This window comes from Macaca mulatta, chromosome 4, assembly GCF_049350105.2.
Source record: "Macaca mulatta isolate MMU2019108-1 chromosome 4, T2T-MMU8v2.0, whole genome shotgun sequence".
NCBI classification, from domain to species: domain Eukaryota; kingdom Metazoa; phylum Chordata; class Mammalia; order Primates; family Cercopithecidae; genus Macaca; species Macaca mulatta.
The window spans coordinates 123,596,961-123,614,332 of NC_133409.1; the positions used below are offsets into that span (position 1 = coordinate 123,596,961).

Sequence of the window (17,372 nt, forward strand, 5' to 3'; positions counted from 1 at the left end):
TCTTTCACCATATTAAAGACGGGATTGGCATAAAAAATTCAAAAAATTATACAATGAACAGACGAAATGCAATGTTTCCAAGCATCCCCCTCCTTTCCTATCTACTATTATCTTTTGGTCATCTTATGTATCTAAACATCTTTTAACCTTTAGTTCTGATTGTCAGTATTCCACTAATTACACTGTGGTCCTTGTGTTCATTTCTCAGACTAGATTGTGAAACTTGTAAAAAGGGAAAATTTACTAACAGTGTAACAATAGGAAGTCTTCTGTAAATGTTAAATTTAACTGATGCAAGCCAGATCATTGTACTATGAAAAAGATTTATTTTGCCTTTAACCTCTCCAGCATGTCCATCTCCTGATCTAGGTATTTGTTTCATTCAACTGTCCATAAGCGTGCTGTCCTGTTCAACGTCTTATATAAATTATTTCTCATTAAACATAAACTCATCAAATACAGTTACTGTCACATATGGGGCACTCAAAACATATGGACTGGTTAATAGTCAAAACTTAGCTATAAAATAAAGTGAATATAGTTTATAGGTATTACTAAGAGTATATTAATTTTATCATGTATTCATTTTTAGGAATAATGTTACTGCTTAAATATGAAATATTGACTATTATCTATAAGAGTGAAGTAAGTGTAAAAATCCACTTCTGGAACAGATGAAATGTGTTCATCTAAGTATCTTTACTACATCAAGTATTAATCTTTAAAAACTTAGACAATCTTAAAATTGCAAAACCAGAAACAGAAATCATATTCTACTCTGCAAACAAACCCACAAGTCAAAAAAACTCAGGGACTAGACCTAGTTCTGCCATTTCTTGCCAGAGACATAGCACGTGAAAAATAAGTACTTGTTTAAATGAATTAAAAATCCACAACAAGGGTGGCAGGATCACTTTTATCTTTGAGGAACTGTTTAGCTCAACAATCTTTATGTACGTTGTCACTATGGTGTTTTTGTCTTCCAAATAGAGGCTTAAACAGATCAATTTTTAAAATTAAGAAGAGAGAAAAACTTAGTTATTGGGGACCCAGCCGCAAGGACAACATGGAGAGACACTAATTTTTAGAGAGGAAAAAGTATTATGAGCTTGGCAGACATCCCAAAATATATCTAGGAGAACATACTATTGATAATAGTAAAAAGTATATGGATATATTTTTGAAAAACTGTTTATAGCATATTTTATGAAAACCTGTCCTGTATTATATTTTCATTATTTTTGTTTCTGAAAACAATTTAATGAGTAAGGTTTAATATGTGGCTGATAGGCTGCTGGCTGCAATCTTTGAAATCCTTAGTGCCCAACCCCGATTAGCACTCAAGAGCTGCTACTCTCTGCTCTAATTTTAGACTATTGATTCCTCTGCAAGGGGTAAGAAAAACAAAAGTTTAAGTGTTTCAATAACAAAATAATAGCACCATGCTGAGTTGATGGTGAAAATCTCAAAGGAGTTCTTAACTTTCAGATAAAATTTCCTAGAAAAGCTTCCTTTTATTGTAAATCACGCTATGAGTCAATTCACTCTTCAGACTTCTTTCTCCCCTGCTGAGTTTTCAGTGTTAAATTTCTGACCACATAGAATGTATTTAGGTAATCAAATCCACTCCTGGCAGCTGGCCTGACAAGAAACAGCTTACTGTAATTGAGAATGCTGTTTAAAACCATCATTAGTGTTAGCTGAGTCTTAAAAGTTTTTTGAATTTTAGTTTGTTACACATCGTAACCCAGACTTTAAATATTTTAAAGCTTTTTTTCATTGACCTTCTGCTAAGACGGTACATTTACATTTTGTAGATCCATCTTCATGATTGAAGTAGATTTGCCGAATCAAAAATAATATTTCAACAAAAGCTTCCATATAAGCATTATCAGCTCTACCATTGCTAAAAGGGAATAAATTAAAACTAAAACTTTTGAATACTTCCTAGGTTCCAGTCACTGTATATTAATTCACTTAATCTCAGGATAATACTAGCAACTAGTTTTAGATTTTACTATTTTAGTAGGTAAAGAAACTGAAGCTTGGAACTGAGAATTGCATCCACTTTTCTGTCTCTACAACCTCTCGACCTGATGCATTGTGTTTCTTCTTGGTAAAGAACCATAAAGTATCAGTATCCTGTACTTTATGTACGTTGTCACTATGGTGTTTTTGTCTTCCAAATAGAGGCTTAAACAGATCAATTTTTAAAATTAAGAAGAGAGAAAAACTTAGTTATTGGGGACCCAGCCGCAAGGACAACATGGAGAGACACTAATTTTTAGAGAGGAAAAAGTATTATGAGCTTGGCGGACATCCCAAAATATCTGATAGTACTGTGAGTACTATCTCACAGAGAACTCACACCGTTTCACACAGATCAGTTGTACTTCATACTCCCATCTAGACCACTAGCCAGTGTTTTAGTCCTCTCAGCAGTACTTAGGACATCTCCCAGTATTTATACCTGCATGAATATCTCCAACTACAGAGAACTCAATACCTCCAGAAACTAAGTGCTGGAAATAGAAAAACTGTAGTCAAAGAGAAACTGTCTGTACTCTAAAAATTATGCCATCTAGTGGGAGAGACAGCATTAGTCCAACAATTTAACATACATGCATTTGCTATATAGGGCTCTTATCTTACTATCCCTCTGTTAGAAGTCATTTGCTATTATCTTATCTCACTTACAAGATTTTATACATCCTAAAGGCAGTGTTTCTTAAATTTGCTTTATCTTTTCGGTTCTAAGTAAAGTGCTTTGAATAGAACCTACTTATGATATTTAGGGGAAAAGGTTATACATATGCACACTAATACATATATAAACATATATATTATGACAGTAGAACACAGCATATAATAAGTACCAAATAGAAAATATGCATGCTCTGGTAAAGGGAATCATCACTGATGGCTATATGGCTGTTTTAGAAAACCTCTAAGAGAGTAAGAAAAACAATTGCAAGGAGACCAGGATAATAGTTATAACATTTAGAAGCAGAGAGAAGAGGGAGAAAAGTCCATGCAGAAGGGATGGTAAGAGCAAAGACAAGAAAAGGAAACTTTCAAAGCAAGTCTAAAGAATCTGGAAAAGCAATTTGGTGAAATAGAATTTCTTTAAGATAGCAGGGAAATAATGGAGAGAAAAGTAGAGAAGAGTTACATATACCCTCAAGGCTGGACTTCACTTATAATAAAATGCCACCTGAAGATTTCATAGCAGAAGGTAACCTGAGGTTTTGGGGAATCTCATAATTCTTAGTTGTCTAGGGTGGATTAAAGAAGAGGATGAAGAAAGGAGAAGATTTAGGGAATTAACAATAGTGAGGCTTACTGAGATGTGGCCCTAGCTATGACGACAGGGATGAGACTGGAAGTATTCAGGCCAAAGGTAAAACTGAAGGTAAAAACAATAGGGTTTGATGGCAAATGCATTTGGAAGGAGTAAGAAAAACCAAGCAGGCCTCACTCAAAGGTGTGTTTGTACATGGGAATGGTTAAAGGAAAAGGCACAGGAAGGAAGGCCATAATGGGGAGGGGTGGACAGTGAAGGAGTGACTTTGACGCTAAAGAAGCTCCCTCCATGTCTGTGGGAGGGGCTTATAAATGTGTTTACGTGGTCATCTCTCTTTGTTGCAAAAGTAAGGTATTTTACCTACAATCCCCAGGTGACATCCCCACCTATCACACTGCCCTCTGGGTCAAATGGTGGTAGAGGGGGCATGACTATCTGTGAAGAAGAGTTAGACATTTATTTAGTTTGGGTTTAGAGAAATATTTTGTTTGCATTATTTAGATATTGCTACTGTTCTGTTGTAGAAATATTTCCAGGAATACTCCTACCATCTTACCTAGTGTTGTGACACAAGTATTCACAGATAGAGGTTTTACGGCTATCGATTGTGAACTACAACACTGATACAGGAAGGATGTGATTAGTGGAGGAGAAATAATGTTTGAATTGTATTGGGCCAGAATATGCTCTGTGGACAACTCTTTCAAATCATTCAGCTCAGCTATGAAACAGACTTGACAGAAGTTTCCCCAAATATCAGAACAATGCTAATGGCTATAACGTAACTAGCAATGAGTTGTGAAACAGAAATGCACTTTTTAAAACTATCTGTACCAACTCTATTTTTTTCTATCAACCAGTTGGAGAAAAAATCCTTAATTTTCTTTCTTCTCTATAGAAAATATTATCAAAATTATTGTCGTATTAGAAGATGATCAGAACGTAGACCTCCAAAAAGCATAGAGATTCGTTGACTAACAAAACAGAAATTCTGTATTGTTTTCTAGATTTTGTGATGTTAATAGTATTTTCAGGTTTAGAAAATTTACAGTTGTTTGTTATTGCTTTTCTCATTCAAAATAAATATTCACTTTCCTGCCAACTATGTGTAATTAATTTTTTAATCTTTTTCTTAAACAGGGAATGCAAAATTATATAATTTTGAGGCCCCATAAACTTTGCATCCCACCCTGAAGAGGAAAATAATGGCAACATTTATAGGAAAATACACATCTCTAAGGGGGACAGAGCAGGGAGAGAGTGTTTAAAGAAAAAGCTGTGTAACCTTAGTTTCTTTCTGGTACTAAAAGTCTGTTCTGTGCTTAGCTAGAACCAAGTTAGTGCTGTTAATAAGTATGCTATTCCTTGTGGAAATGCTGTCCTTTTAACAAAGGTTGCATAGTGTAACAGTAACAAAGGTTACTGTTATGTGCAGGTAAAGGCACACAGCTTCTGGAAGTGTCTGTCAGAACATTTCACCCTATGGAAAAATACTGACAACATAAAAATCTGCTTATATAAACACTCCCTTGTAACTCGTATGTTGGTGTATAGCTTTTTAAAAAGCAGATCAAAAACAAAAACAAAGACACTTCAGGTATACAAAACAGTTTCTAGTTTCTAAAGACATATGTTTAATTTATTTTTAAATTATTTCATATTTTCTCTAAGGGTTAACACCCAGACATCAAGGAGTTGTATTAGGGCACAACAAAGCAAGAAGAGATATAATTAAAATTCAGTTCAGCACGACATGAGAAATTTTGACTCTATAATCAATCATGCTAACCTAATTTATAGAATGCATTTTGACAAATTTTTGAGAAGTTTCTCTTTTCATCAGCCTTGAGTAAGCCTATCAGCATTCCAGCCTATCCTATCATCTAATTCAGACTCTGAGGCATCCTTCCAGTAACAATGAGAGAACTAGAAAATTCAATGGTAAATCAATAGTCTTTAAAAGTTCCATAAATGAGTTCAGGCTGCCAACCCTCAGTTTCATGTGTATGGAACATTTTTTGACAGGAGAGGGAAATAGGTATTAAATGATAATTGAAATCAATTCTTGTGCCATTTTTGTGCAAGGAAAGATTATGAGCCTGGTCTATGATGCATTTTGAGGGGAGCCACGTGTGGTTTTTTGTGTAATAGCCAAGAGCCTTTACTCAAAGAAGGCAGATTTTTATTAGAGTTTTTAGACTGGATATTTGTATTCCATTAAACATTCTTGTCTGAGTTTCATGCTCTAGTCCCCATTTATTAGAGACTAATTTACCAGGATGCATTACAGAGTTTTGTTTCTTGAAATGTAACTAATATTTAAAATAACCGAAACATGCAAGGTTAATGAAATGTATTGTGAAACTATAGGATCAACTATTCATAGAAAAGAAAAAGGTAGAGGTATGTAAATACTGTTAAAATATTACATTTATTTCCAATAGTTATGTAAGATGAAACCTTTTAAAATTGTGCATATTCTTCTTCTGCAGTTGAAATTTGAATAAGCCATCCTTCTAGCATTATGTTTAAATTTTAAGTCATTTTAGAATAAATGCAGATTCTTCTATTGGCTACAATACTCAGAATTATATTCAAACCTGTACTTTATAATTAACATGATGACTAATGTCTTTCGTAACACTTACAAGGATGAAAATAGGTTTCTCTCTGTGCCATTTTGAGATGGCTTCTAGCTGCTGTAAAGTATTATATCATAAAGTATTTTAAAGTTTCCTCTAGGCTCTGTTGGAGTAAAAAATGCCATGATCTTTATGCAATTTCTGCTGTAGACACAGGGAGGACAGCAGTGGCAAAAATGACAAACTGCCATCTCAGCCTCAAGGAGTTCTACCTTTTTTTTGCAATATTATTTGTATATTTTAGGCTATCTTATTTTCTATCTTTTGATCATACACATGGCCTAAGGATTAAAAATGAAAGTGAGTTGAGCCTTGATTTATTTATATGGGTATATTCCTAAAAAGCTATGCTGGGTACAAGTTAATAATTTTAAATCATTTTTTCCTTCTGAGTTCATTATAGTTTTGACAATTATACTCCCACAGAAAAATTAACACCCTATAATGAGTTACAAATCATACCTAAGAATCCTAAAATTCACTTTAGATTTTGTTGGTTGAAAAACATTCATCACTGTGTTTTGACAACACCACCCTTATAATTTTCTGGCAAGGAAAATGTCAATACAAATTGCCTGCTTAGTAGGATTGTCACTGGCTTTGCAGAAAGCTTTATAGGAATGGTTAATTAGGACTGAGATCTTTTCCACATTTTGGACCTTTTCTGTTATGGATTCCCTATTTAGTGGAAAATAGAGGCTGCTAAGTCCTTCTATCAGAAACAGATATTTGTGATTATTTTCTATGATATCTTATGATCCAAAGGCTTTTACTAGGGAAGCTGCAGATATTCTTTGCCATAACTTATAATAATCTCAAGATTTGAGTTAAGACTACTTGTCTTCATTGTTGAAGATGGAAAATCACATGTTTCCTTTATATGAAACCATGTTGTGGATCAATTTGGCAGAGGAAGGACACAGAAAGGACCCTTGTTTATTCCTTCTGCCTCATAGTTCTTAGAGACCAAATAGAGAATAGGCTGCATTGCTTAGAAACCAAATAGAGAATATACTGATGGGCTTTTTATTTTTGCATCTTTCTTCAAATATTGACATTCATTCTTCAACAGTACCTCTGACTTATAAACATCCATATAAAGTGAGTTTTTATTTTACACTTTCATGGATACTAATAGAGTTGGAGAGGTGCAGATACAACTGGTGTGAGTGCCAGATAGAAGGTGCAGGTTGCTGGGGGATGAGTAATTTGTTATTTCAAGTGATCTTTTCTTTCTTCTTCTCAACATCTACAAATAAGCCTGAAACCTTTCCTACTTTTTTCTATTCTTGTATAGGGGGAGAAAACCTCACATGTTAAGAATCACAGAGATTGTGTATCAAAGAGAACAAGAGATATTTTGCTTCTAACGTTCTCACTTTCTTCCTTTTGTGCAGCAGTACTGGATGTTGTAAACTACTTGAAAATAAAAGCTGATGCCCTTTGTTGTAATTTAGCCCATGTTGTAATTTCTGGAGGTCATTTATATTGCAATATTTTTGGATTAAATAATATAGCTACAATATATACCTTTGCAGAATAATAAATAACCAACCTAAATGGTAACTGGTGCCCACAGCCAACATATTTTGCCCTTCTGCACAGGTACACAGCACCCGTTGTTGTCAGACCTCCTATTCAATTTGTTGGTGCCTGAGCCATACTGACTATTAATATTGTAACACTTCCACACTGGTGAATTTTAGAAATTCAGCACTACAGGTGTTCCCAACTAGACAAATTAAGTCAACTAAATTAGAGATTAGGAGGATTCCCTATTGAAGTCCTTGAAGCAGATGTCTAAGCCAGATGGTTGCACTGCACCAGAACCTCGTGTGATCACAGTGCTGATGCATTTGTGACTTCAGAAATCCCTGTACTTTGCCTGTCAAGATGTTGAACTTTCTCACTGTCTCTTTCTTGGTCTTTCAGTGTGTCCCACATCTGTAAAGAGGGTTGAACATAATCTAACGGACCTCACTACCTCTCTCCAGCATTTATGTAGAATCTCCTGAATGCAAAAGACTTCATGCATTTTGAATGTTTAAAAAAAAGGTCTTTTTGAGTTCACTATTTTAATTTAATGTTGGAGAAATTAAAGTTAGGAGAGTAACTAACTAAAGTCACATGACTGGAAATGCCAATCATAGATTTGCTGACTTTCCCTACAACTCTTTTTCCAATGGATATTACAAGGAGAGAAGAAAAGGCACAAATGCATTTAATCATGGGCCTTCCAGGTCAGTCATCTGGCACCCATGTGGATCTGAGGTTCAGGGTTTTCTAAAATTACAGGGAGTAGGCTCAGAACATGACATATGAGAATGTTTGAGCCCTTATACCAAGTATATATACACACGAAGTTTCTGTGGTCCAAATTTCTCCTCTTATCTTTCCTCCTCAGAAACCTAATGGCCTTCTAGAAGCTGCACACAATCCGTGCCACATCCTGTGCCTTTTATTTTTTAGTTAATGACACTCCTAAGGAAGCAAATGTTTGTCAGCAGCATAAACAAAATGAAGGACCCTAGTTTTCCTTTATTTATCAGAGTGGTTTCTTCTTGGAAACAGGATTGATAGAAATCATGTAAGAATATTCTTTCTTCCATGTCACTTCTTTCTAAGACTTCACCCAAGAGTAAGAAGTTATAGTTGTGAAGACAGGAGTATAGTTTACTGTAAGACAGAAAACACACTTGGAGGCAGGAAAAGATTTTAGGAGATATTTCTGGGGATTTAGTCAGTTAAAAAGTAGCTCCTTACTCATTAAGCAGGAACTGATCCCTTATATGTTTGAAACCAGATCTTTAGAAAATGTGCCTGTTTCATATTCCAAATACATTAAAATATTTTAAGCAATGTATCTGGTACAGAACAGAATTACACACATAGATCTGTAAATATAATGAAGCAAAAATATATTTCATTTCCTATCTAGATTTTGAGATTTTCTTTTACATAAAATATACACTTAAGATCTAGACAGCAGAATATGATTGTTTCATATGTCACTTAGGCAGCAGATATTATCCCTAAAATAAATCAACCAAATCCTCTCCTTTCCAGAATGCAATCTCCTCTATTAAAATTGGCTCCCAAATTAACAATTTTCCTCCAGCTATATTTTTTCTATTATAAGATTTTTTATATTTTTTCTATTATAAGTTTTTACAGGGCTATTATAACACCACAATTTCAGCTTTCATCTCCAAAACTATCTTAAATCTTGACTCTCTCTATTGTCATATCTGTTCTACAGTCTTCAATTTTGTGTGTACTCTTCCATTCGGAGTACCTCTCTTCTTATACTCATGCATCCGAACCTGATTTCATCAAACAATTCCAATTTACAATTCCTCCTGATTTGCTTACTTCGACTTAGTTGAGCCTGAAAAAAATCTAAAAATTATAATTTGATTCTTTCTTTGCTTTGTCTCAAATATTAAATCAGATTTATTTTCCTAAAATGCTAAATTTATCTTATCACTTCTTTGTTTAAAAACATCAATCTCTTCCTGTTACCTAAAGGTTAACTTTTCAAATTTGTACATATATAAATATATAATACTATGAGAAGATAAAAATATATAATGTTATGAGATAAATATTATGAGAAGATAAAGATGAACTTACTCTTAACTAATGGTTTCATTTTCAAATAAGATTTTGACAAAAAAAAATTTACAATAGATGAACAAGAGACAAAAGTCCTAAATTTATATAGTAGATACAGTTAGCAGCAACTTTAAGATGTTAGTATGTTAAAGGATACTGAGCTATTTGACTAAATTTACTTTAGTGTTTATAGACTCCCCATTTTGTATTATGCTAATTTCCACAGGCAGAGGCAATGAAGGATAAAAAGGTGGTCACCTTTATTAGATGTCTATTATATGTTAGGACTTTATTTAATATCACAATAATAAAAGTTAAGAGGCATAATTCTTGTTTTTTTCATTAAGGAGTTTTAGGGTCTAATAATTAGATACATGTATCAGGCATAGACCTGATAACAGAGCCAGATAGGTCTGTCTTCAAAGCTAACGGCATGTAAAGATGTAAAAGGCAGAGTCCCTGGCTTTAAAAAGGAAACAGGTAAGATAGCTGGAGAAAAGCAAAGCTCACAGATATAGGGCAGAATATAATTTGTGAGGGTGAACTCCAGACTTCATTGTTAGATATATGCTGATATTTTCCTGACTTACCTCATAAAGTGGGTGTGAAGTAGTACCAGCTGGAAATCCCATTAAACTAAATATATCTGTAAGATTTTTTATTAGCCTTGCTTCTACTCAGAAAGCCTGAAGAACTAAGTAGGTATACTGCTTTCTGTTTGATATAGTAAGTATGTGGGAATTTGGTGGAGGGGAAGCAACTAATAGTCTTCAACTTTATGGTAGTCAGGATAGAAAAGACTAGGGCAGTTAGATGTATAGTCAAGTTCTTTAGAAGTCTAGAATATTAATAGTAGCAACACAAACAATGGGAATAATGAAAATTATAATAGAAGCAACTAATATAATTAAGTAGTTATTATGATCTACACACTAGGCAAAGGTCTTTACTTTTAGCACTTAATTTTGCAGTAACCATATTTTTATTGATATTATGCTTATTTTACAAACAGATTTGAAGAGGTTAAGTAATATGCTCAAAGTTGCCTAGCCAGTAAGTGGCAGAGCCAGTGTTCCTAAGTTTGATGGAAAAAGTGGTGCTCATAGCCTCTAAGCTGTAACAATGTAGCGTTTAACACATGGCGGGTGCTTGTCTAAGTGCTGTATACCTATAGATTCAAGTTATTTTCTTGGCACCCGTATAAGTATTATTCCTGTCCTAGATATGAAAGCTTACATCCAGAGAAATTGAATAATTCAACCAATATCATCTGGGCAACCAGCAGCAGAACAGCAAGTTCAAAATTAGCCGTCTAGCTCTAGTTCATGCTGCTCAGCTATCCCTGGGGAACCAACAAAAGTGTCATTTAGACAGTCAGCTACAGATAATATCAAAGGAAAAGAAATAAGTACAATACTTGAAGGAACCACTTGGTCAATCTACCTGGACTATAAGTGAACACATAAAAACAAGGTCTTATTGGGAGAAAAAGCTTGAAAAATAAGTTAGGGGAAAAGTAGTACAATGAATTGTGAAAAAGAATTGCTTAGAAGAAAACTTAATAATTAAGTTGGTTATTAGTGGGGGGTTGTTCAATGTTTCTGAGACATCTAGGAAACTGTACTTCATGAAGATTAATGTGGCTGTGCAGGGCAGCAGGAACCGGAGCAGGTAGACAAGCAGAGACGGGAAGTGTCGTTGGAAGTTATGTAATGACCTAAATAAGAATGGAATAGAAAAGAGGGAACTATGGGAAATACTATGGAACATATAGTAAATTAATTGAACCCAGCTCTGGAAATAATTCCACAATTTATGTCATTATATAAGACATTTTAGATAATCTAAAAATGGAATACTATTCAATATTATTGTATTTCTTTTTACTATAAATCATTTTTAATTCATCTACATAATGATAAAAGCTTAGACTATTAAACATTTTAGATAATTTTTATGAAAAAACAATCTTCATAAGATTTTTTAAAAAGATTTAGGAAAGTAATATCTATATTTTTACTATAAGTAAAATAATGTAAGGTAATCATGTAATGACTACAGATTTTTTAGCCAAATGCTTGAACCATTTTCTAAAGAGATGTTTTAAACATACTATCACTGAAACACAGTGGTTTTTTACACCATTTTTTTAGAGGTACCCATCTGTCAAAGGCAATTTTAGCCCTTGCTCCAGTTGCATAATAGTTTTTTTTTAAGTAGTTTGTGTCTTTATTATTTGTCGGAAATTGCTTCTTTGTTTGCAGAGCCTCTGCAGCTCCTCAGGGGAGCAGTGTGGGTTTGCGTGTGCTGTAACCCCCTGAGAATATAAACTCCGCCGAGTTAAAGGAGGGAAGCAATGTGGGTAAGGGAGAGGGGGAAAAAAAGAAGAAGAAAAAAAAAAAACAGAACTTTCTGATTACTAAGAAACATCGTCTTCCTTTTCCATAAATCCTCCACTGAATTTTCTATTTCCACTCCCAGGAAGGCATTTAAAAGACACACTATAGGAAGTGTGTAATTATCTTTTTTCTAATGTATTTTCTAGGCATTTCTAGGTCCTCTGGCTTCCTAATTTTCTTTCTGTTCCTTTGGATCTTTTAGCCAGACCAGAACAAGAAAATTTAGAGGGTATGTAAGACTGGAGGTCCAGTGCAGGGGTCAGCAATATTTGCCTGTAAATAAAGGGCCAGATAATAAATGTTTTAAGCTCTGTGGGCAATGCAGTCTCTATCATGACTACTCAACTGTGCCATTGTGGCACAAAAGTGGCCATACACAATATGCAAATGAGTAGAGTGATTATATTCCAGTGAAACTTTATTTATGAAAACAGGTGGCCAGGCTGGATTTAGCCCATGGGTCATAGTTTGCCAACTCCCAGTCTAATATATACCACCTACTGTATTTGGGTCTCATGACAGATATCAGAATCAAATTTACAAGGAACATATTTCTGCAATAGTGGCAAAAAAAAAGTCCCTGGAATTTTAAGTTGGTTAAATTACCCAAGGCCATTTATTTCCTTTTCTCATAGGGGCTGCATGACACAGAGGTGGGACGAAACATTACATAAAATCATGTCAAATTTACTCTATCAGTTCTCAGAGACGGCAGTTTGCATATACTTATTTTTGACTTCAAGCTCCTTCCGTCCTTTTAAAGATACATAAGTGATGCAGCACATTGCCAAATTGCTCACTGCAACAACCAAATGCCATTAAAGGAAAAAAAAAATCTCATTTTCAGCAGAGCTTCAGAAGGCTAGATGATGAAGGCACCAGGCAGGTGAGTGTCTTGTTAAATGATAAATGAGCTTGGATCCTCTTATTTTTTTAGAAGAATGTAGGTACACTAATACCAATATTCTATATAGCTACCTACTTCTGATGATAAATTCTTCTGTGTCACCTCACTGGTAGTGCTAGGTCCCTGCCATTTGTAATAATCTAGTACGGTAAGCTACTGTCAGATAAATATTCACACAAGCGCACTACCTGTTTTCTTCTGAATCTGTTAGCCATCATGCTTTAGACAGACTCAAATTTAATGCATTCTTTAAAAAATGTGTTTGGCAGTAAAAATGTTGTGGAAATTGATCTTGTTGTAAAATTTAGCACCTTAGATTTGACATTAAGGCCACTTAGAGACTTCAGCAATCAGTAAGGCATAAAGAGAACAACTGAATTTCAAGGTAATGGTTTGGAGGGCATAAAGTGAAAAACTGCAAGATGCTGCCAAACCTAATCTTTTAAGTTGGTCATTTATTTGTCAACTATTCCTGCTCCAGGGTACTCCACGTTTGCAAATAAAAAATAAATAATGTCTTTCTCTATGACATTGTTTTAAATATGGCAGGAATATACCTGAATCTTTAAAGATTACCCCAACTTCACAAATCAGCAAGAAAACAAAAACTCAAATCATACAGAAAATGACAAAAAAAGAATGTAATAATTAAAAAAATAAATAAGAGGGTAATTATGACATTTAAAGTTAGACAGTTATAACCAAATCTGCTAGTTTGAAATCAGAATTAAAGAACTATAAAATTAACTATTATGGACATGGAGAATAAAATAATTATCATATTAGCAGCAGAAGGTGAAAAGTCTTATTTGTATTTGGTGCCTGGTAGAAGGTTGATTTTAATGACATATGTTGTAGTCATGACACAGTTCAGTAGAAGGATAGATACAATACTTTGTGGAAATGTGGAAAGTTACTTGTTCAAGGCTTCCTTTGGTCTGTGAAGGACAAACAGTTATATAGATGTAGTGGAACCTATTTCTCAGAGTTAAGCCTGAATCAGTCCTGACAGTGTAAGTTGTATAATTTCTGAAAAGTGTCATCTTTAGGCAAGAGTAGGGTCTGAGTAAAGCAGATTGAAAGGATTTCACTTATTGGCATGTGTAACATACATATAGGGCCTTTTTGTTGCCCCTGGAACTGGGCTTTTATGGACAAGCTTGGCTTCTCGCTCCATCTCCCCCCACATCCTGACTCTATAAGCCTGGCTTCGGCCTCTTCTATTTACTGTGCACAGAACATTATATGGGTTTCCATACCTCCCTAATTTGACTCTGCATGGAATTCTTTCTGCTTTTCAACACCACTCTCTATCTCTCTCTCTCCCTGCCCCCACCACGCCCATACCCACACACACTCACACATTTACCCATGATGGGATCTATTCAGCCTGTCAGGTCCCCAAATCAAAATTCACATTCCCATTCCTTAGCTACCACCTTAAAAAGCAATGCTTAGTCCAGTCGGCCTTTCAGGTAGTAGTTACCCACTTGCCTGTCTCTTCTGCTAGATGGTAGGCCTTACAGAGGACATGCTAGGTTTATTCTCATTTATTTTCTATATTGTTTTGCAAGTAAGTGCTCAATTAAAAAATCGATTAAATGACTGACTTTTATCAGCTGGATAGCCAGTTCTAAAGAGATGTGGAATCCCTGCCAGGAGTTGGACATTTTAAGAAATACCAGGAGGATTTTACATCATGGCATCAGTTCTGACTAGACTCCTGTACTGATACCGGGATGGGCGTATAGAGCGGGGAGATTGAGCCAACCTCTACTCAATTTCCTTGATTTTTCAGACTTGGTTGTTCAGGTTTGTTTGACTCTCATTATGAAGCTCTTTCAGACACATTTAGATGAGGTGCTTTTCTCATTACCTGTGTCGACACAGCTTTCTCTACCAGGGTCAACATTGCTGTGGTTGTACAAAGAGAAGCATCCAAGCAAATACTGACTAGTTACTGATAGGGAAATAAAGTATATGTGTAGTAGTGATTACTGGTGTTGAAGAAGGGGGAAAAAAGTAGACACATTTAGGAAGGAGGGGGCCAAACAACATTAATTTCTGATATACATTAGAGACTGGTTTTGTGCTTGTTCTGCTAGCTATTCTGTTCAATCAACATGAATTCTTATATGATGTTGACAAATGTTCTAATTGAAATACTTTTTGAAAAAGGTGTCAAATATTAGATTTCATTAAAAAATTAATTATCAGCATTTATTTTTGGTGAAGACATATACTATTAAAGCTATTTTTGTGTATATGTGTAATAAATGTTAGTTATTATTTCTTATTTGAAAAAAGTCTTCAAATGAATACATTCCTCTAGCATTTCATATAAAAAATTATATAATCAAAGGCAATTATCAAAAACTAAAAATATATTAATCCCATTAGCTAAATAGTTGCTTTCACCATTTTTATTAATGTGAAGAATTATGTATATGAGTTCATACCATTAATGTATAGTTTAAAAATAATATTCATAAAATAAACACACATAAAGTACACAGGTTAGAAAACAAAACAAGTCTGAATGCCCCCCATGCATCTTTGTCCAATCCTATCCCCCATTGTTCTCTCAGATATATTGACCTGAACTGAATTTTAATTATCACCTTGATTTTCTCTTATTGCATATATGTATCTCTTAATGATTATTATGTTTATTTTGTTTCTTTCTAAAGTTTAAAAAGAAGAGACTCACACTATGCATATTTTAAGTTTTAAGGTTTATTCATATTGATGCATGTAGCATAGCTTATTCATTTTAACTAACAAAAATACCAGGATTTTAAAAATCCACCTTGTTGTACATAAACATTTGGATAGTTCCTCTTTTTTTTTTTTTTTTGCTTTTATGAACAACATGAGCATTCTTGTGCTTGCTTCCTGGTGCTAGGTCATAAAGAATGAGAATGTTCAACTGTTTGAGATAAATTATATATCTCATTTAACTTAGCAGATATACTAAATTACCTAGTATATTATTACTGTCCTTAGTTCTCTGCATTTTGCCAACTAATCAAGTGTGAAATCAAATTTTTTTATTGTTTTAATTAGCATTTTTATTATTACTAATGAAATTTGTTATATTTGTTATATTTTCATAAATTTATTGGGTGTTGCTACTTCCATTTTGTTGGAAATGCTTGCATAACTATTGCCTGTTTTTCTATTGTATTGCTTGTTTTTGCATTTATTTGTGAGAGTTCTTTGTATATTCTGGATACTATTTGCCATTTATATCTTTTTAAAAAATCATCCACTGATTTGTGATTCTATCTTTTCACTCTCTTTTATGATGTTTGATGAATAGAGGTTCTTATTTAAATGTGGTAGAATATTTAAGTTTTCTTTTAATAGACCATGATTTTTATGCCTTATATAAGAAATTATTTTCTATTCCAAGGTCATAAAAATCTTCTCCTATGTTATCTTTTTAAAATGATATTGCTTTTTCCTCCAGGTTAATTCAGCAGGAACAGATTTTACACATGGTATGTGAAGATATTTAAGTTTCATTTTTGGCCGGGCGCGGTGGCTCACGCCTGTAATCCCTGCACTTTGGGAGGCCGAGGCGGGCGGATCACGAGGTCAGTAGATCGAGACCATCCTGGCTAACACGGTGAAACCCCGTCTCTACTAAAATACAAAAAAAAAAAAAAAAATTAGCCGGGCGCGGTGGCGGGCGCCTGTAGTCCCAGCTACTCCGGAGGCTGAGGCAGGAGAATGGCGCGAACCCGGGAGGCGGAGCTTGCAGTGAGCCGAGATGGTGCCACTGCACTCCAGCCTGGGCGACAGAGTGAAGACTCCGCCTCAAAAAAAAAAAAAAAAAAAAAAGTTTCATTTTTCCCCCTTCATGGATAACCAATTTTATCAGTGCAATGTATTTAGTCTGTTCTTTCACCCATAAATGTGCAAAATCATCTCATATATAGCAGGTTTATGAATGTGCAGATCAGATTCCAAGTCCTCTGGTCTCTGTTTTTCTTTCTATAAGCCAATATAACACCAACTTAATTTTCATAGCTTTTTAATTGAATCTTGGCACTAGTCACACAACATGTCTTGGTTCATTTTTCTCCTTGGTACCATCTTAGCTTACCTTGGTCTTGTTTTCCCACCTAAAACTAAAATTGATATATTATTTGGGAAAGAATTAACATCTTTATTATATTGAGTTATTTGTCTTGTACGTGGCCTATATTTCTATTTACTTAGCTCTTCTTTAATTACTGTCAATAAAATTTAATATATTTCTAGATACATTTCACATTTTTTAGGCCTAGGTGTCTTATATTTATGTTACTTTAATACCTGATAACTCTTTAAAAATTATTATTGTCATTATTCTGTTTATATTTATTGTATAGCAACTTAAATTTTGGATATTCATGTCATATCCAGAAATATTTCTTATGTTTCTTATGAATTTATATTACACCTGGAAATATTTCTAAAATGTATTACATTTTCTAATGATCCGAAGACTCTTTAGG

At 34.2% G+C, this 17,372-nt stretch overlaps 1 protein-coding gene across 1 annotated transcript in view; it reads left to right on the forward strand.

Moving 5' to 3' along the window:
- Positions 1-17,372, forward strand: part of KHDRBS2 (KH RNA binding domain containing, signal transduction associated 2) — a 583,766-nt gene that overhangs the window by 379,190 nt on the left and 187,204 nt on the right. The gene's annotated exons all lie outside the window — the stretch shown is intronic.